The 15,458-nt window shown below is 47.9% G+C and overlaps 1 protein-coding gene across 3 annotated transcripts in view; it reads left to right on the forward strand.

Moving 5' to 3' along the window:
• Positions 1–13,394: 13,394 nt before the first annotated feature.
• The window catches only part of PIWIL1 (piwi like RNA-mediated gene silencing 1), a 35,503-nt gene continuing 33,439 nt past the window's right edge, over positions 13,395–15,458 (forward strand). For 2 of the 3 annotated variants that reach the window (XM_072953356.1, XM_072953355.1), the window contains exon 1: positions 14,102–14,116. The gene's annotated coding sequence lies outside the window, so the exon portion shown is untranslated. Of the gene's footprint in view, positions 13,497–14,101; positions 14,117–15,458 lie in introns of those variants that run through there. The other variant, XM_072953357.1, reaches the window with a different exon arrangement.

The raw sequence follows: 15,458 nt of genomic DNA on the forward strand, positions 1-15,458 counted from the left end.
GCCCTTTATAAGGAGAGCTAAACCACAATGGAAATCTTTTGATCCACTAGGGTAGCGGCAACTGCATATACTGTCTGATTTTTGTTGAACGGAAATAAGCTGCTGTTTTATCATTTTGAAAGGAATGTACGTCCACAAAAACTCAAATGATACAAAAATGTCTATGGTAGAAAAATAAAAATGATGAATACCGCCAGTATCCAGAGTAGCTATCTGTCCAGATTTATAGACTCACGTGCGCGCGCGCGCACACACACACACACGCACACACACACACAGGGTAAAGCTCTAAATATGTGGAGACAAAGAGAAAGAGATACAGGAGGGTTAAGGAGGGAGGAGAGGACTAAACAGAGCTCATCGCACACCGAACTACCAGTAGCAATGAATTGTGTACTTTTTGATGCCAATAAACATAGGCCAGCACATAATTTATATATATATATATGTGTGTGTGTGTGTGTGTGTGTGTGTGTGTGTGTATATGTGTGTGTGTGTATATATATATATATAAAAGCTCTATGAATTCCTGCTATCCATACCATAATTTATTCGCACACTCGCCACTAACGGACATCTCTGTCGTTTCTCTACAGCCCGCATTTCAACCGTTGGTCTTTCTGACTTCGAGGTTGACTCACAGTGACTCTTAGGGCAAAGGAATCAAAGTCAGGCTTGAACAGAATGATCAGCTGTCTTGTTCTCAGCTGCTATCAGCTTAGTGTTCAGGACTCACTTCCTGAAGGAAAAGGATGAGAATAAATGAGGGCAGACTCGGGAACCATTCGAAGTCCCTAATAGGATTTCTATACATTTCTATGGAAAATAGAGGGTCTACAGCTATAAAACTGGTGCATTTGCGTGTGTTAGTAACGTTGCCAACCGTCTTCTTCATTACGGTATCATATAACTCGAAAGCGTTTTATTTTTTTAAACTGTACCGAACCCCAGATCCAGCTGTTTGTCTTGGGAGGCAAGGAACACGAGCAACATTAATTATGTGAATCCACAAATACCATTTCTTTGCATTAACAGGCTCACGGAGAACTTAAAGTCCCTCCACTCTTACGCTGAGAGCTGTGTCAATATGGCTGCAACGCCTTGATTTACTGTGCACTGAAATGTGTGTGTATTTATTTAAGCAGATAAATACAAACACATGTGCAGGCTCTTTGTGCTTAAAAGGATGAGTCACTGAGCAATTAGGAGCATGCATTTTAGGCTGAGAGAGACCTGGACTTGGGAAGCTCCATTTGCTCAGTATGTGTCATTGGACAAGTTGGTTCTTCATCTGTACAGATAACAACAGTGCTTACCTGGCAGGAACGTGGTGTGGTGAATAATCCTCTTAAGCCACTTAACATAATGCCTGACGCAAAGCGAACATTCCATAAAAAATTATGCAAGATCTTGGGGGCATTTTCATCTTAACAATATTAAGTCTTCTGATTCATGAACATTGCATGCCTTTCCATTTTTTTGTAGCTCTTCTTTCAAAAACTATATATATATTTTTAGCTCTCAGACTATATATTTTGTACTTTTGTTAAATTATCCCAAATTATTTTATCCTTTTGATGCTAGTATAAATTGACTTTTTTTTAATTTCATTTTTTGTTTTTTTTCATGGCTGGTGTATAGAAATACAACCGACATTTTTATACTGATATTGTGTCCTGCTACCGTGCCAGACTTATTTCCCAGTTCTAGCAGTTTTTGCTGGATTCCTTAGGATTTTCTGCACACAAGATCACGTCATCTGCACACCGTGACAGGGTTACTACTTTCTTTCCAACCAGGATGCTTTTGTTCCATTTTCTTGGCTAATTACCCTGACGAGAACGTCTACGACATTGTGGAACAGAAGTGATGAGAGCCATATCTCGTCTCCCTGATCGGAGCAAGAAAGCATTCTGTCTCTCACCACTAAATATAATATTAACTGTGGGTTTTTTTTATAAAGGTTCCCTTTATCAGATTGAAGAGGTTCCTGTCTATTGCTAGCTTGCTGAGTGTTCGATCATGAAAGAATGTCGAATTCTGTCACGTGCTTTTTCTACACATATTAAGATGACTGTGTGGTTTTAGCTCTTTAATCTATGGCCATGGTATATTACATTAATTGATTTGTGGATGTTAAGTCTACCTTGCATTCCTGGGATAAATCCCACTTGGTCATGGTGTATAATCTTTTTTTATATGCCCTGGATTCAGTTTGCTAGTATTGAGGATTTTCGTACCTTTTTCATAAAGAATATTGGCCTGTAGTTTTCTTGTGATAGCTTTGACTGGTTTTGCTATCAGGGTAATACTGGCTTCATTTAAAAAAAAAAACTCTTGGCAAATGTTTCTTCCTATTATTTTTTTCAAGTTTGTGAAGGAACTATACTAACTCTTCTTAGGTGTGTGGTGAAATTCATCAGTGAAGCTGGCTGGGCTTCTTCTCCTTTTTTCTTTTTAATAAAGCCTTAATTTTTTTTAGAACAATTTTAGGTTCCCAGGGAGAGTAACAGGAAGTTACTCTCTGCCCCTGCATGTGAACCACCTCCTCCATCTTCAACATCTCCCACCCAAAGAGTATATTCATTATATCTGATGAATCTCCATTACACAACGTTATCATCCAAAGCCTGTAGTTTACATCAGGGTTTCCTCCTGGTGTTGTGCATGCGTTGCGCCTGGACAAGTACATAATGACACATATCCATCAGCATGGTCTCAGACAGAGTAGCTTCGCTGCCCACAACCCTCTGTGCTCTGCCTGTTCACTCTCCCGTCCCCCGCCCCTCCCTGGGTTTTCGCCGGACCACTCATCCGACTGTCTCTGTCATCTCACTTTTCCAGAATATCACGGAGTTGGAATCACGCAGTCGGCAGCCTTTCACATTGGCTTCTTTCACTTGGCGACATACATTTAAGACTCCTCCGTGTCTTTTCATGGCTTGAGAGCTGACTTTCTTTTTGGCACTGAGTAATATTCCATTACCTGCATGGACCACAGTTTATTTATCCATTCACCTACTGGAGGACATCTTGGCTGCTTCCAAGTTTTGGTGATTATGAATACAGCTGCTGTAAACACCTGTGTGCAGGTTTTTGTGTGGATGTAAGTTTTCAGCTTCTTTGAGCAAATACCAAGAAGCATGATTGCTGGATCATATGGTAAAAGTATGTTTGGTTTTGTGAGAAACCGCCGGACTGTTTTCCAGAGTGGCTGCACCATTTTGCCTTCCCACCAGCAGTGCACGAGGGTTCTTTTTGCTCCACACGCTCGCCTGTATTTGGTGTAAGTGTTTCAGGTTTTGTCCTTTCTAAGAGGTGTTTGGTGGTATCACACTGTTGTTTTAATTTGCACTCCCCTGATGACGTGATAAGGAGGGTCTTTTTTTCAAATGCTTATTTACCATCTGGGCATCTTCTCTGGTGAGCTTTGTCTTTGGCCTATTTTAAAATCATGTTGTTTGTTTTCTTATTGTTGAGTGTTGAGTTCTTTGTATATTTTGGATAACAGTCCTTTGTCAGATGTGTTTCTTGCAAATATTTTCTCCCAGTCTGTGGTCTGTCTTCTCATTCTCTTGACGTTGTCTTTTGCAGAGCAGAAGTTTTTAATTTAATGAAGGCTGGCTTATCCAATTTTTCCTTCATAGATGTTGCCATTGGTATTGTATCTTAAAATAAAAACAAAATCATCACTACAACCAAGGTCGTCTGGGTTTTCTCCTATATTATCTTCTAGGAATGTTGTATTTTTGTGTTTTACACTTCGGTCAGTGATCTGTTTTGAGTTAATATTTGTGGCAGGGGTAAGATCCGTGTCTAGACTCAATAATTTCATTATTGATTTTGACGATTTTATTTTTAAAAGATGTAAAGTGTTACAAATCAGGACTAAATGAAAGAGCAACTGTTTTAATTTGCAGGGGGAATGGAATCTTGGGATGTTTTCTTTCAAAAGCAATTTGACTAATTTTGAACATACATAGCAACAAGGATAAACTGCTAATGATGAGTCTACAAACAGAGGTTCACCTTCAACAGATAAAAATAATGGATGATTAGCAGTTTATATGCAAAGCATTCTGCATTTGGAGAACAGGGTTCTCTCGCAAGTAGGTTAACTCTGTCCCTGGAATCTTGCTCACATGGTTGATTTTCATCTGACACCCTCCTTGAAGTACAAAGATAAGCTTCAGCCCAATTAAGATTGCATTATCCCTGGTTCTCATTAACAAAATGTAACACAGCAAAATTTCCCCCACGCATCATCACTTATCAAATGAATAAGGTTTTGTGTTCATTAAAGCAGAACCAAAGTAGCTGTAACTTTATCTACCTGGAACTCAGGGTTCCAGATCCTCCCCCATTCTCAGCCCGACACTAAGATTTATTGTGTACCTACTGTACATAACTTACATATATTATCTCCTTTAATTTTCATGACAATCCTACGAGGCTAAAATTGTGGGTTCTAATATAATAACAAGACACTGCGTACTGGAGAGCTGGGACTTGCCCAGGGTCACAGACGTGTATTCCATCATTTACTTAGTCAACAGACGTCAACTGAGCCACTATTTTTGCGAGGCCCTAATGGTGGCAGTAACTGGCGGTGGGTGGGAGGGCTCCAGCCACCCTCCATCCCCTATCAGCCTGACGCAAGCTAGTCCAGGTAAACAAGGCTTAGTCACAGCAGTGTGCAAATGAGTTTCCAGACAAGTGTCCCAGGCCCCTTCCCCTCCCTGCGGTCCCCACCCTTCCTAAACAGAACTGCTAACCTTGTCCTTGGTGTAGACCAGGTGCTCAGGCTGCAAAAATACCCAGTGTGGCCAGTCTAGTCCACAGCCAGCGTCTCGCACGGGGGATTCCCTCGGTTCCAGAACATCCTGAGAATGTATGGAAAATTGCACCTTCATGTATGTGTGTGTTTCTAAAACGGGGCCCACCGCTTCCAGATCGCCAAAGGTGGAGAACCACCGATCTCCAATACTCAACCCAAGGCCTGTGTAACACTCAATTTTCCAAGCTCTGCTCACCAGTTGCTTCAAAGTGAGCTTTTCAGTGTCATTCTCCATGACCCTTCTGACTGATGTAGAAAGAAAATCCACATATAGCTCTTCCCAGTACAGCGGTGACACATCGTGTCACAGCGCTCGACAGAATTTCTTGTGATTTCGTAGAAAACGCGCCTGCAAGTGTTTGATTTCTGCTCTTTGAGTTTAAAGAATTGAAGTGAAGATGGGTGATGTTTCAAGGGTACCAATATGTAAATCATTTATACAGATTAGGTTGGTCCGTCGTGACCCAGATCATTTCTGCCTCTGCCACTGGTCAGTTCACAGGCTCAACCATTTCCGAAAGAGATGTATTCGTACAAATTAGAAACGCAGAAGGATTGTGTTTATTTAACATAGAGAGAAGTTGAAATTTCTACCGACAAACTTAATTATGTGTGGGTGATGTTATTTTTGTCGTTCAAAAAATGGGAACCTTTTTCTGAGTGATATTTTTCAAAGGACTCCCTCGTGTGCATCCTGCCCATACTGTAGACGCTGAAACTTTGTGACAGTTTCTACTAACATACAAAACAACCTGGATGTCGGTGGAGATGGCGGTTCAGCTTTGTTCAGAATAGAGATTAATGAATGATGGATAAATATAAAAAGAACATGTATTTGAGGGTGTTTACCTCAAAATAGTTACCCCTGAAGTATACCAAGATAGGTGGCATATTTGTCAAAATGGGATGTGTCCGCAAGTAAATTCTGAATTTCGCTTCTGCTGCAAAACTCACTCCAAAAATACAGCATGGATGCCAAAGTTTGATCCTGGTCTACTGACATTGGAATGAACCAGACAGCCTTCTAAAACATGAGGTCCCCGTAATCCACGAACAAGTTCAGGTCTATAGCACCCTTGTTCAAGCTTGGAGCCAGTAAGTTCCTCAGGAGGTTCTGACCTACATTCTGGGGTGGGAACCGCTGTATCTTGACTTAAGGGGTCTTGCGCTGCAAATGACAACCTGAAATCCTTAATTCAACTAACTTAAGCCATGGAGAACAGCTCCCTCGTTCCGAGTCACAGAACTACGCCAGCACCATGGACATCATCTACTTCAAAGTCGGAAGACAGGACAGATCATCTATTTGCTCTGCTCTCTTTTTATTTCCCCCTTTATTTTAGCGACCCCAGCCGACAGTCTCTTACGCATCTTTGGTCAGAACGGTTTCCCATGCAAACGTCTCAAAGCCTTCTCCGGCAAAGTTTCGGGGGCCATCACAAAAAGTTTAGACTCATTTAAAACTAACCCTAAGTTCCAGGAGGGAGGGGGCCGACTAGCACCAAAACACTTACGTGTTAAGAGAGCAAGGAGGTGGGAAACGGCCCTTGGGGTCCCAGGTACCAGGAAAGTGTTCCCTCTAATTTGGGAGTAACAGCCACTTCGAAACAAAACAAAACCCCCACAGCTATCGGCAAAAGAGAAAAATGGTTCAGAGAGGACACACTGTTTGAAGGAGAAATAAACACATGTGTTAGGGAATTGAGGATGCCGACAGCAAGAGACTCACACCCCCTGCCCAACTTCGGAAAGGCACACCAGGGCGGAAGTGCGTTTCCAACACAAAGGCTTTAAAGAAAGCCAAACGCTATCAGCTGTGCTCATTCAGTCAATAAACATTTCCTGAGCTCCTACGCGTGCGGGACCTGCGGGATCCCCGTGAGCCGGGGGTTCTGTCCTCAGTGAGCTTTCAAAATAATGCAGGAAACCGATGTCCACGCACTTGGTGGACCGCACGGCGTGGTGCGCGTGATCAGGGGTACATCACAGGGAAGGGTTCCGGACAGGAGGATGCTAGTCCACCGGGGAGAAACATGAGGGAAAGAGGACCTGGAGGGGCGCCTCGGAGCTGAACTTGGAAGTTCACTGCTGCGGGAACGTGGGTTGGAGGAGAGCAGCAAGGAGGGACAGGGCGGAGCTGGACAAGCAGGCAGAGGGCAGGTGCCTCGCACCGTAGAACGTGGACCTCAGTGTGCAGCCCAGGAGCCTCCAATCAGTTTTCATTCTGCACCCATAACAGCAAAATTTGGAGCAGGCCCACCCAAATATATTTGTACTTCTTTATAATATACCAGTATATATATTTATAACATGCCACTATATTATATGCACATGATAAAATATACTCCAAAATAAAGATCAAAAATTAAAATTTGGATAAAATAGATTCTAAAATAAAGACCATCTTTCATTTTAAAGATGAAATTTGTATTTGATAAAAGGCATTTATCACCGAGATGATTATTACTAAGCATGAATATTTTTCAGGAGAGCCATGTGACTGTCAGGTCTGAATAAGTCAGCATGTAGGGCTGCAAAAAGCTTGTCCAGTGACAGAACCGTTCGCTCTACCACAGTCTTGTTGTTCGCTTGTGTTTGCATTTTTCGTTGTTTCTTGTTTTTTTTTTTTCTCCATCCATGGTTTCCTTGCAGGAATCTTCTCAAGCTGCCTTTTGCATTTTGTGAGGGTTGGTTCGGAGAAGGTTGGATTATGTAACCCGAGCCCCTGCGGACCAGGCCACACGTAACTGCAGCCTGTCACAGCAGTGTGACAACAGGCGGGAGGTGGGACATTCGTCACCTCTACCCCCGGCCTCACCTCCCTGGGAGCAGTAGAAGGGCCGGTGGGATAAGGACCAGGTAAGGGGGCTGGTGGAGATGGTGAAGGTTCAGGATAGCCCTGGAGGGGCTAGAAAGGTGGGACCAGCCGGGCAGGAGAGGGACTGGCGCCCAGCTGAAATTCGTGCTGCTGGCGGGAGGACCACAGAGCAGAGATGTTGAAGGCTAGGGTCAGCAGGGGGAGAAGTGATGCTGCAGGGTCTGGCTAGAGCTGGAGCAAAGGAAGAGACTGTGGATTGAATGCATTCATTCACTCATTCATTTATTCATTCAACAGGTATTCTTATAATGCTTGCTGGGCGCTGGGCACTGCTGCGGAAACTGCAGCTATCCACGTGGCTGCAACGCGTTCCCCGACCTCCTGGAGATGTGGTCCTATCAGGCTAGACGATAATAAACAAGGATGTGGCGTCAGGTAACAGAAATTCCATTGAAGACCAATAGAGCAGGGTGTAGTGAGTGGAAAGTGTTCTCTAAAAACCCACAGCCACTGGGAACCTCAGAATGTGATCGTATTAGGAAATTGGATCTTTACAGATGTAGTGAGGGAGGCATCTCAAGAGGAAATCATCCTGGATTTGGGGTGGGCTAAAATCCAGTGACTGGTGTCCTTATAAAAGGCAGAGAGGACACAGGGAGACACCCAGAGGGGTCAAGTGAAGACAGAGGCAGGGACTGGAGAGATGCCCCCAGAAGCTGGAAGAGACAAAGACAGATCCTCCCCTGGGGTCTGCAGAGAGCATGGCCCTGCCGAAGCCTTGGTTTTAGACTTATGGTCTCCAGAACTGTGAGACGACACATTTCTGCTGTTTTAAGCCCCTGAATCTGCGGTCATTTGCTTTGTAGCCCTAGGACCTAACATGTAGGGTTAGCAACGGGTGCCGGGACTTGGGCAGAGGGACACTTAGGGAAGGGCCCTGGGAGGAGCTGACATTTGTGTAGAAAACAGTGATGATCGAGAAGAAGCAGCTTCCAGACAGAGAAACAGGAAGTGCAAAGGCCCTGTGGTAGCAGATGAAGGGATGGGCTGGAGAGTGACTGTGTGAAGCAGAGCCCCAGGGATGGGTGCTCAGGGAAGGGTCCTCTGAAGAGGGGACATGTAAGCAAAGAGCTGGGTGGGAAAGGAAGCCAGTCCCTCCCGGAGGCAGATGCCCCAGTAGAAGGAGGAGCCCAGGTTGGAGCCCCAGGCAGGACTGAGCTTGGCCCGTGCGTGGCCCCCAGGAAAGCCAGTGTGGCGGGGGGCATGGTTGATAGCAGAGGTGAGTGGGGGCTTCCTGCGAGTGGGGGGCTACTGGTACTGATTCTGACTGAGAAACTTGGTGAGCTTTAAAGCTGGGTAGTCAGGCTTTTTTGAACCATATGGGGGAGCCTGGAAGCAAACATGAGACCCCTGAGGGGGCTGTTCCAGCACCAGCACGTCTCAACCTTGGGGGTCACCAGAGTCACACGGAGGGCTTGTTAATACAGAGCCCTGGGCGCCGCCCCAAGAGAGCCAGGTTCCGCTCGGCTGTGCGGGGCCTGAGAATCTGCATTTTGTACAAACTGGCAGTGGGGCTGCTGCCACCAGTCCATGGAAGGCACAATGAGAGGAGCTGGTCTAGGTCAACGGCCTCTGCTTTTTCTAGAGCAGAGAAAACTCGAGAGTTTCGGCGCTGTGCCCGGGGCCACCTGTCACAGCAGAATCGGTCGATTGCGTAGACCCCAGTCCAGGCTCTCCTGCCCCCGCCCCGAAATATCCCACCTGTGGCTAGACTGTGATATTCAGAGTGCAATTACAATTTTGGACTGAGGAAACAGGTGAACTCTGACCTCACCAATCACCCTCCCCTTCAATGACTATTCCCAGGTATTGTGTGTGTGTGTGTGTGTGTGTGTGTGTGTGTGTGTGTGTGTGTGTGTGTGTGTGTGTGTGTGTGTGTGTGTCTGTCTGTCTTGGGGCACAGTCCACCTTTCCACTCTGCTTCTCTAGTTAGATCAGGTATCTCAGGAGCTGGTGAGAAGCTGTGCAGTTCTGTAATTCAACAGAACCAGAATGACAAGAAAAATATCAAGGGAGGAGGGACGTGCGTCAGAAAATTACAGTTAAGGAACTCATGGTAACACGCCCAAGTTTTGTTTTGTTTTCCTCGCTCAAAGTCTTCATCTATCCCTTCACCTACCAAATCTGGATTACGATTTTAAAGAGGCTTTGCAATCTTTAAATGAAAGGAACTAGGTCAAAAGGTGCTCTGATTATGTTGTTTTGGGCTTCAAAAATCTCCGAATCTCAGAGCTATGGTTGTCCAGTGTGAGTTACAGACTATGGTCTAAATTCCTGCCTCCAGCAATTAGAGCTCACAATGATCGACCAACTTTGTTTCCCAGCCAGCGGTTCCTGTCCTGCCTGCCACCGTCCCCCAACACCATGTTACCAGTCACACCTAAACTAACTTGGGATTTTTCTGTCTTTTTCCTTCACTGTGTTTCCTTCCCCGGGAACGCTCTTCAGAGCACGAACCCAATGGCCGTGGCCTGAATAGGCACCCACAAATGTCCAAGGTTCCCGCCTCTCTTTAAAAACATTAGACCCATGCTCTGGTGGATGGATAGGCACCCAGTAGTCTGTCTATATGATGGGATACTACTCAGCCATCAAAAGGAACGAGGCACTGACACGCTACGACACAGAAGAACCTTGAAAACAGGATGCTCTGTGAAAGAGGCCACACACAAAGGACCACGTATGACTCCCTTTACAGGGAATGAACTGAATAGATAAATCTGTAGAGATAGAAAGCAGATTTGTGCCGGCCAGGGGCTGGGGCAGTGGGGGGTGGGGCAGGGGGACTGACTGCTTAATAGGAACAAGGTTTTATGTTGGGGTTGATGAAAATGTTCTGGAACTAGACAGAGGTGGCAATTGCACAAGCTCGTGAATGTGTTCAATTGTTCACTGTGAAATGGTTAATTTTAGGTTATGTGAATTTCCCTCAATGAAACAAAGCAAGCAACCACAATGAAATAACATTAGACCTGGCAAATATGGGACCTCAGTCAGCAGTCTGGACGTTCAGTTTTGACCCTTATTCAACTTCTAGAACCTGGGCTATCCCTCCCATGTCATCACCTGCTGTCCCATCCAGGTACCATCACTCCGGCAGGACCACATGTCGCCCCAGAGCCACACGCACCTGCTCAGACCACAGTGCTCCGTCCATACTTTGCCATGACTCCCTGCAAACCCATGCATCCCTCAAGACTCCAGCAGCATCGTGTCTGTGAAGCATCTCCCAACCCACCCTCCCTCCAAGCCCTCAGATCATTTTTCGCACTCTGCTCACTTTCAGTGGTGATTCACGCCCTCTTGACCAAGCTCCAGGGAGGAGAATCTACATCTGTTCAGTTTCCAGTTTCAAGTCAGGCACATACATTGTTGTTCCCCCAAACTGATGCCACTAGTGTCCTGGTTGCACTGTCAATATAGAAACTTTTAAAAACCAACATTTCCCCAGTCTCTCTCTCTCTCTGTAGCTTTTCTTTTTAAATTTTAGGTGAGTTTTGTGAGATGCGATGTTTGCACCATCAAAAGAATGAGGGGTTTTGCCATACACCATCTTGATGTATCACGGTTTCTTTAGAAACCAATTTCATACATCACACACACACTGAGATGCTCGGTGACATTTCAAACAAGCACTGTATCTTCAGCAGTTACAAAAGGATTGGGCACATGGAGAACATAAACACAGAGGGAAAAGTGTTACTTCTACTCTCTAATGTCCATTCTTGACATTTTTCTCTCCTGCATTGAGGCTGTAAAGATGTATTTCTGGTTCTATTGCCCCATCTGCTGGCAACACTTCACAGAACATCTTTCTCACTAACATCTTAAACTCTTCTTGGGATATTGAAAGTTCACATTGTATTCCAAGTTTCGCCTTAAAAAAAATTTCTTTCAAGACAGGTGTAGGTAGTGTGCTACACGAGGGCCAAGTTTCTCACGAACACCACGTGGGTCTCTGGCCTAATGAGTGGCGTTTGATAGTAATACTTGCTAGAGGACTGCTTTTTTTTAAAAAAAATTCTTTTAAGTGAAAACCTTTGGGAGGTCATTTCCTCCCAAACTACTCCTCACTCCAAGTGTCTTCTCTTTTCTCAGAAATTATTTAAGTGTGGGAGATGTCAGGTTCACAGATCTTGCCTCAAATTCCTCAAGCTTCTCTGAGCCTAAGAATCACTTGGTGTCACTTGTTTAAAGAGTACACCTTGCTTCCATCCCAAACCTGCTGACTCAGGATTACCTGGGCACGTGTTTTTTTCAGAAGTTCCCCCAGTGGATGTTTATAATCAAGATACTGTGGGAAACACTGAAATCTAGCCTGCTCCTTTTATCCCACAGATGGTCAGGCTGCAGGACTTGGGGAGGTGGCTTGGGGAGACGTCCGCCCTCTCCCCACCCCCTCCCCCCACCGGAGTATACACTCAAGTATGAATAAAACAATACGTTTCTTGTAGAAACGCAGCTTTAAAGCAAGTCCCTACAGGACTACCTCCTAAACTCCATTATACAGAAGCAATTGAATTATTACTGGACTTCACTAATCACATGGTCACCATTCGTCCCACTTCCCAGCCGGAGAAATAATTCCTTTCTATGTTTATAATCTTTATAATAGTTTTAACAGTACTGCTTTTTCCCAACAAGGAAACGAACTGTTGAGGGCACCCAGCTCGGTGCCTCTGTTATCAACATGACGTGGACCAGCTGCAGCAGCATTTCTGCAGTTTGTTAGAGGTGCAAGCGAGCGGGCCCGCCGGACTGAACCCGCTGAATCGGAATGGCGGGAGCTGCGCAGTCTGTGGGTCAACCAGCCCTCCAGGTGATCCTCATGCAGGTCAAGTTAGAACCACTGTCATGCACGTTAACACGCATGCGCTCACTCCACCGTGTGTTGATTTGGAAAGTGAAATGTGTAGGTACACGGCCACCTGGTTTTTGTTTTTGTTTTTGTTTTTTTGGCTCCAGAATGCAGTTTTAGTTTCGGGGGGGGGGCAAAATTCAAATCTTGTTTTCTTATTTGATAAATGAAATACCTTACAATTTTAAGGGTCCAGCCCAAGATTAAGTCCACTTTTTAACAGCAGGACGCTCAGAACACACCTGGTCACAATTTCCATTTACCGAGGGCGTGTTACGTGCTCAGCCCTGCTCCACCAGCGGCGATGGGACCAAGCCCACCGCAATCCTCGCCCACGTGCGGTCACGTGAGCTGCAGGTACAACCCGAGGCCGGGGCCAGCTGCGGGAGGGCTTAGCGAGGCGGGGGCGGGGCCTAGCGAGGCGGGGGCGGGGCCTAGCGAGGCGGGGGCGGGCTATTCTGGCCCTGCCTCCGCCTGCGCCCCATCGAAACCGCCATCCGCGCGGCAGCCAATCAGCGCGCAGCACGGGCCCGCGCCCGCCATGCCGTTAGCTCGCTCTCACGTGCCGTGCAGTTCACCCCTTGGAATCAGTGTCCACCCGCCCAGAAAAGAGGGCCCGGCGCGCTTCCGCCGGCTCGGGCGCCCCGCAGTCGCCCAGGAGCGGGAGCCCACCACGGCCAGCTCGGTGAGCGCGGGCGGCGCGGCTCTGCGGGGCCGACGTCGGGGCACGAAGTCGCGAGTCCCGGCGCGGAGGGATCCGGCGCGAGGTAACCGTTGGCGGCGCAGCGCGACTGTTAGTGCCGCGCGGGCGAGGGCGCGGGCGCGGCTGCGGGCGCGGCTGCGGGGGCGAGGGCGTCGCTGCGGACCAGCCCCGGCGCCAGTCGGGCTCGGCGGTTTCCCTGCGGCTGCAGCCTGCGGGTCTGGTGAGGCCGCGGCCCTGTGGCGGGGCGTCCACCTTGCGGCCACACAGCCCCTCGGCGGCGCGGACCCCGGGGCCTCCGCCCTCAGCGCTCAGCCCTCAGCGGGCGCGGGCGGGGGCGGGCCGGGCGGGCCGGGCCGGCCGGCCTCCCTGGGGCGCCGGTGCCGCGGGGTGGAGGCCGGCGTGACCTGGGTGGCGTCCAGCTGGCTGTGAACACCGGCTGGGCTCCTCGTCTCGGGGGTGGCAGTGTAGCTCGCGGTCCGGCCTGGGGCGGGGGGCGGGGGCAGAACGGGGGTGCACAGCCGCGCCCCGCAGCGCTGCGGCGGGGCGCGCGGTCCCTCCCCGGTCCCTGGGGCCGCCGGAGCCTGCGAACGCCAGCTTCGGGCCCGGGCGGGAGGAAGCGCCTCGTCCGATGCGCGTTCCCTCCGGGTCCCAGGCGCGGCGGGCGGGGAGCGCGCTTCCAGAGCTAAGGCCGTCGTGTGAGGAGAGCCCCGTTCGGGGCGGCGGCGCCACTCACTGCCGGGCTCTTGGAGCTCGCCCACGCAGCCACTGCTCGGTCGCCAGGCTCTGGGCCGCGGAGCGGAGGGCCCGCCTGCGGTTGCGCCGGCCCGGAGGAGCGCTGAGGTGTGTGCGTGGACGCGAGGAGGCCGCCGCGTCCCGTCAGCGTGGTGGCAGCCCCGCAGACGGCTTTGTAGAGGAGGGTGGGAGAGGCGGCCTCCGAGCTGCTCCCTGAAGGATGAGCCGGGCCCCTCCAGTTTAGACGGGAGGGGGAGGCACTTGAGCAAAGCATGTGCCGTGAGACAGAGTGACTCCTGGAATTTACGACGGCTGGTGTGAGTGGAGGAAAGCAGTGTTTGCTGCAGTCTAAACCAGACGTCTCCAGAGTTGGGAGTATACACCAGTATGCTCAGTGTGTCAGCTACGTATGGACGGCCATTGTCTCATGTAGGTAGTATAAACACAGAATGTTTTATAATGGTGTTAAAATCAGTTATAATATGCTAGCGCCTCAGCATATTGTGTAATGTAGCCCACTTTGGAAATTGCTGACTTAGATTGCAAAGGTTTTTACAGTTAGCCAATGTATTTTTAGTCCTTTTGGAACAGGATAGGAAGTCAAAGAGGTCTTTAGACGTGGACAGTGTCATTAGATTTGTCATGGATTTTCTAGGAAGATTGTCTTGGAACAAAAAGCCTCAGAAGAAAGATATCCTGACTTAAAGCAGAGTGGTCTGAAATGTAATGATGTCATAACCTGTCCCCCTTTAGAACCTTCAGTGACGTTCCCTGATTTGAGCGTTAAGTCCAAGCTCGTTACACTGCAGTCACACTGGGCATCTTGCAGTTCTCTAGACAAGCCAAGCTCTCAGCACTTAGTCGTGGGTTGTCCCCTCTTGGCCGAAGAGTGGTGCCTCCTCCCAGTTCCCAGTCCTCCTGCAGCTCAGTTTAAATGTTCGCTTCATTGGAGGCAGGCCTCTTCAGTATGTAAATTCTCTCCTGCTTTCCTTTTTGTGAGAACACAGTGCTTATTTCCTTGGTTAAATTAGTTGTAGTGATGATTTTCTCTGCCTTTTCCACCAGGGCTCATACTTGCTGAGTGCTCTCCATGTGCCAGGCACCCTGTAAATGCTTTGTGTGGGTTCTCCTTGAGCCGCACAGTTGGCCTGTGTGGTGTAGGTTATTATAACTCTTACAAGTAAGGATGTGAGTCACAGGTTATGTGATTTGCTCAAGGTCACTTATGTGAAGGAGTAGGATTTGGATAGTCTAGCTCTGAGGTCTCTGCTGATGGTAACCTGATGATACCGCTTTCTGCTCTGTGGTCGGGGGATGACTGGGGAACCTTTTGTACATGATTGTGTTATCTGATGCCTAACACAGATCCTGGCTCACAGTAGGTACTCATTAACATGGGGTTGTTGAAGGAATGGAGAGAATTGTTGAACAGATTTGCTAGGAGTAGTTT

Source organism: Vicugna pacos, chromosome 32 (assembly GCF_048564905.1).
Source record: "Vicugna pacos chromosome 32, VicPac4, whole genome shotgun sequence".
NCBI lineage: Eukaryota > Metazoa > Chordata > Mammalia > Artiodactyla > Camelidae > Vicugna > Vicugna pacos.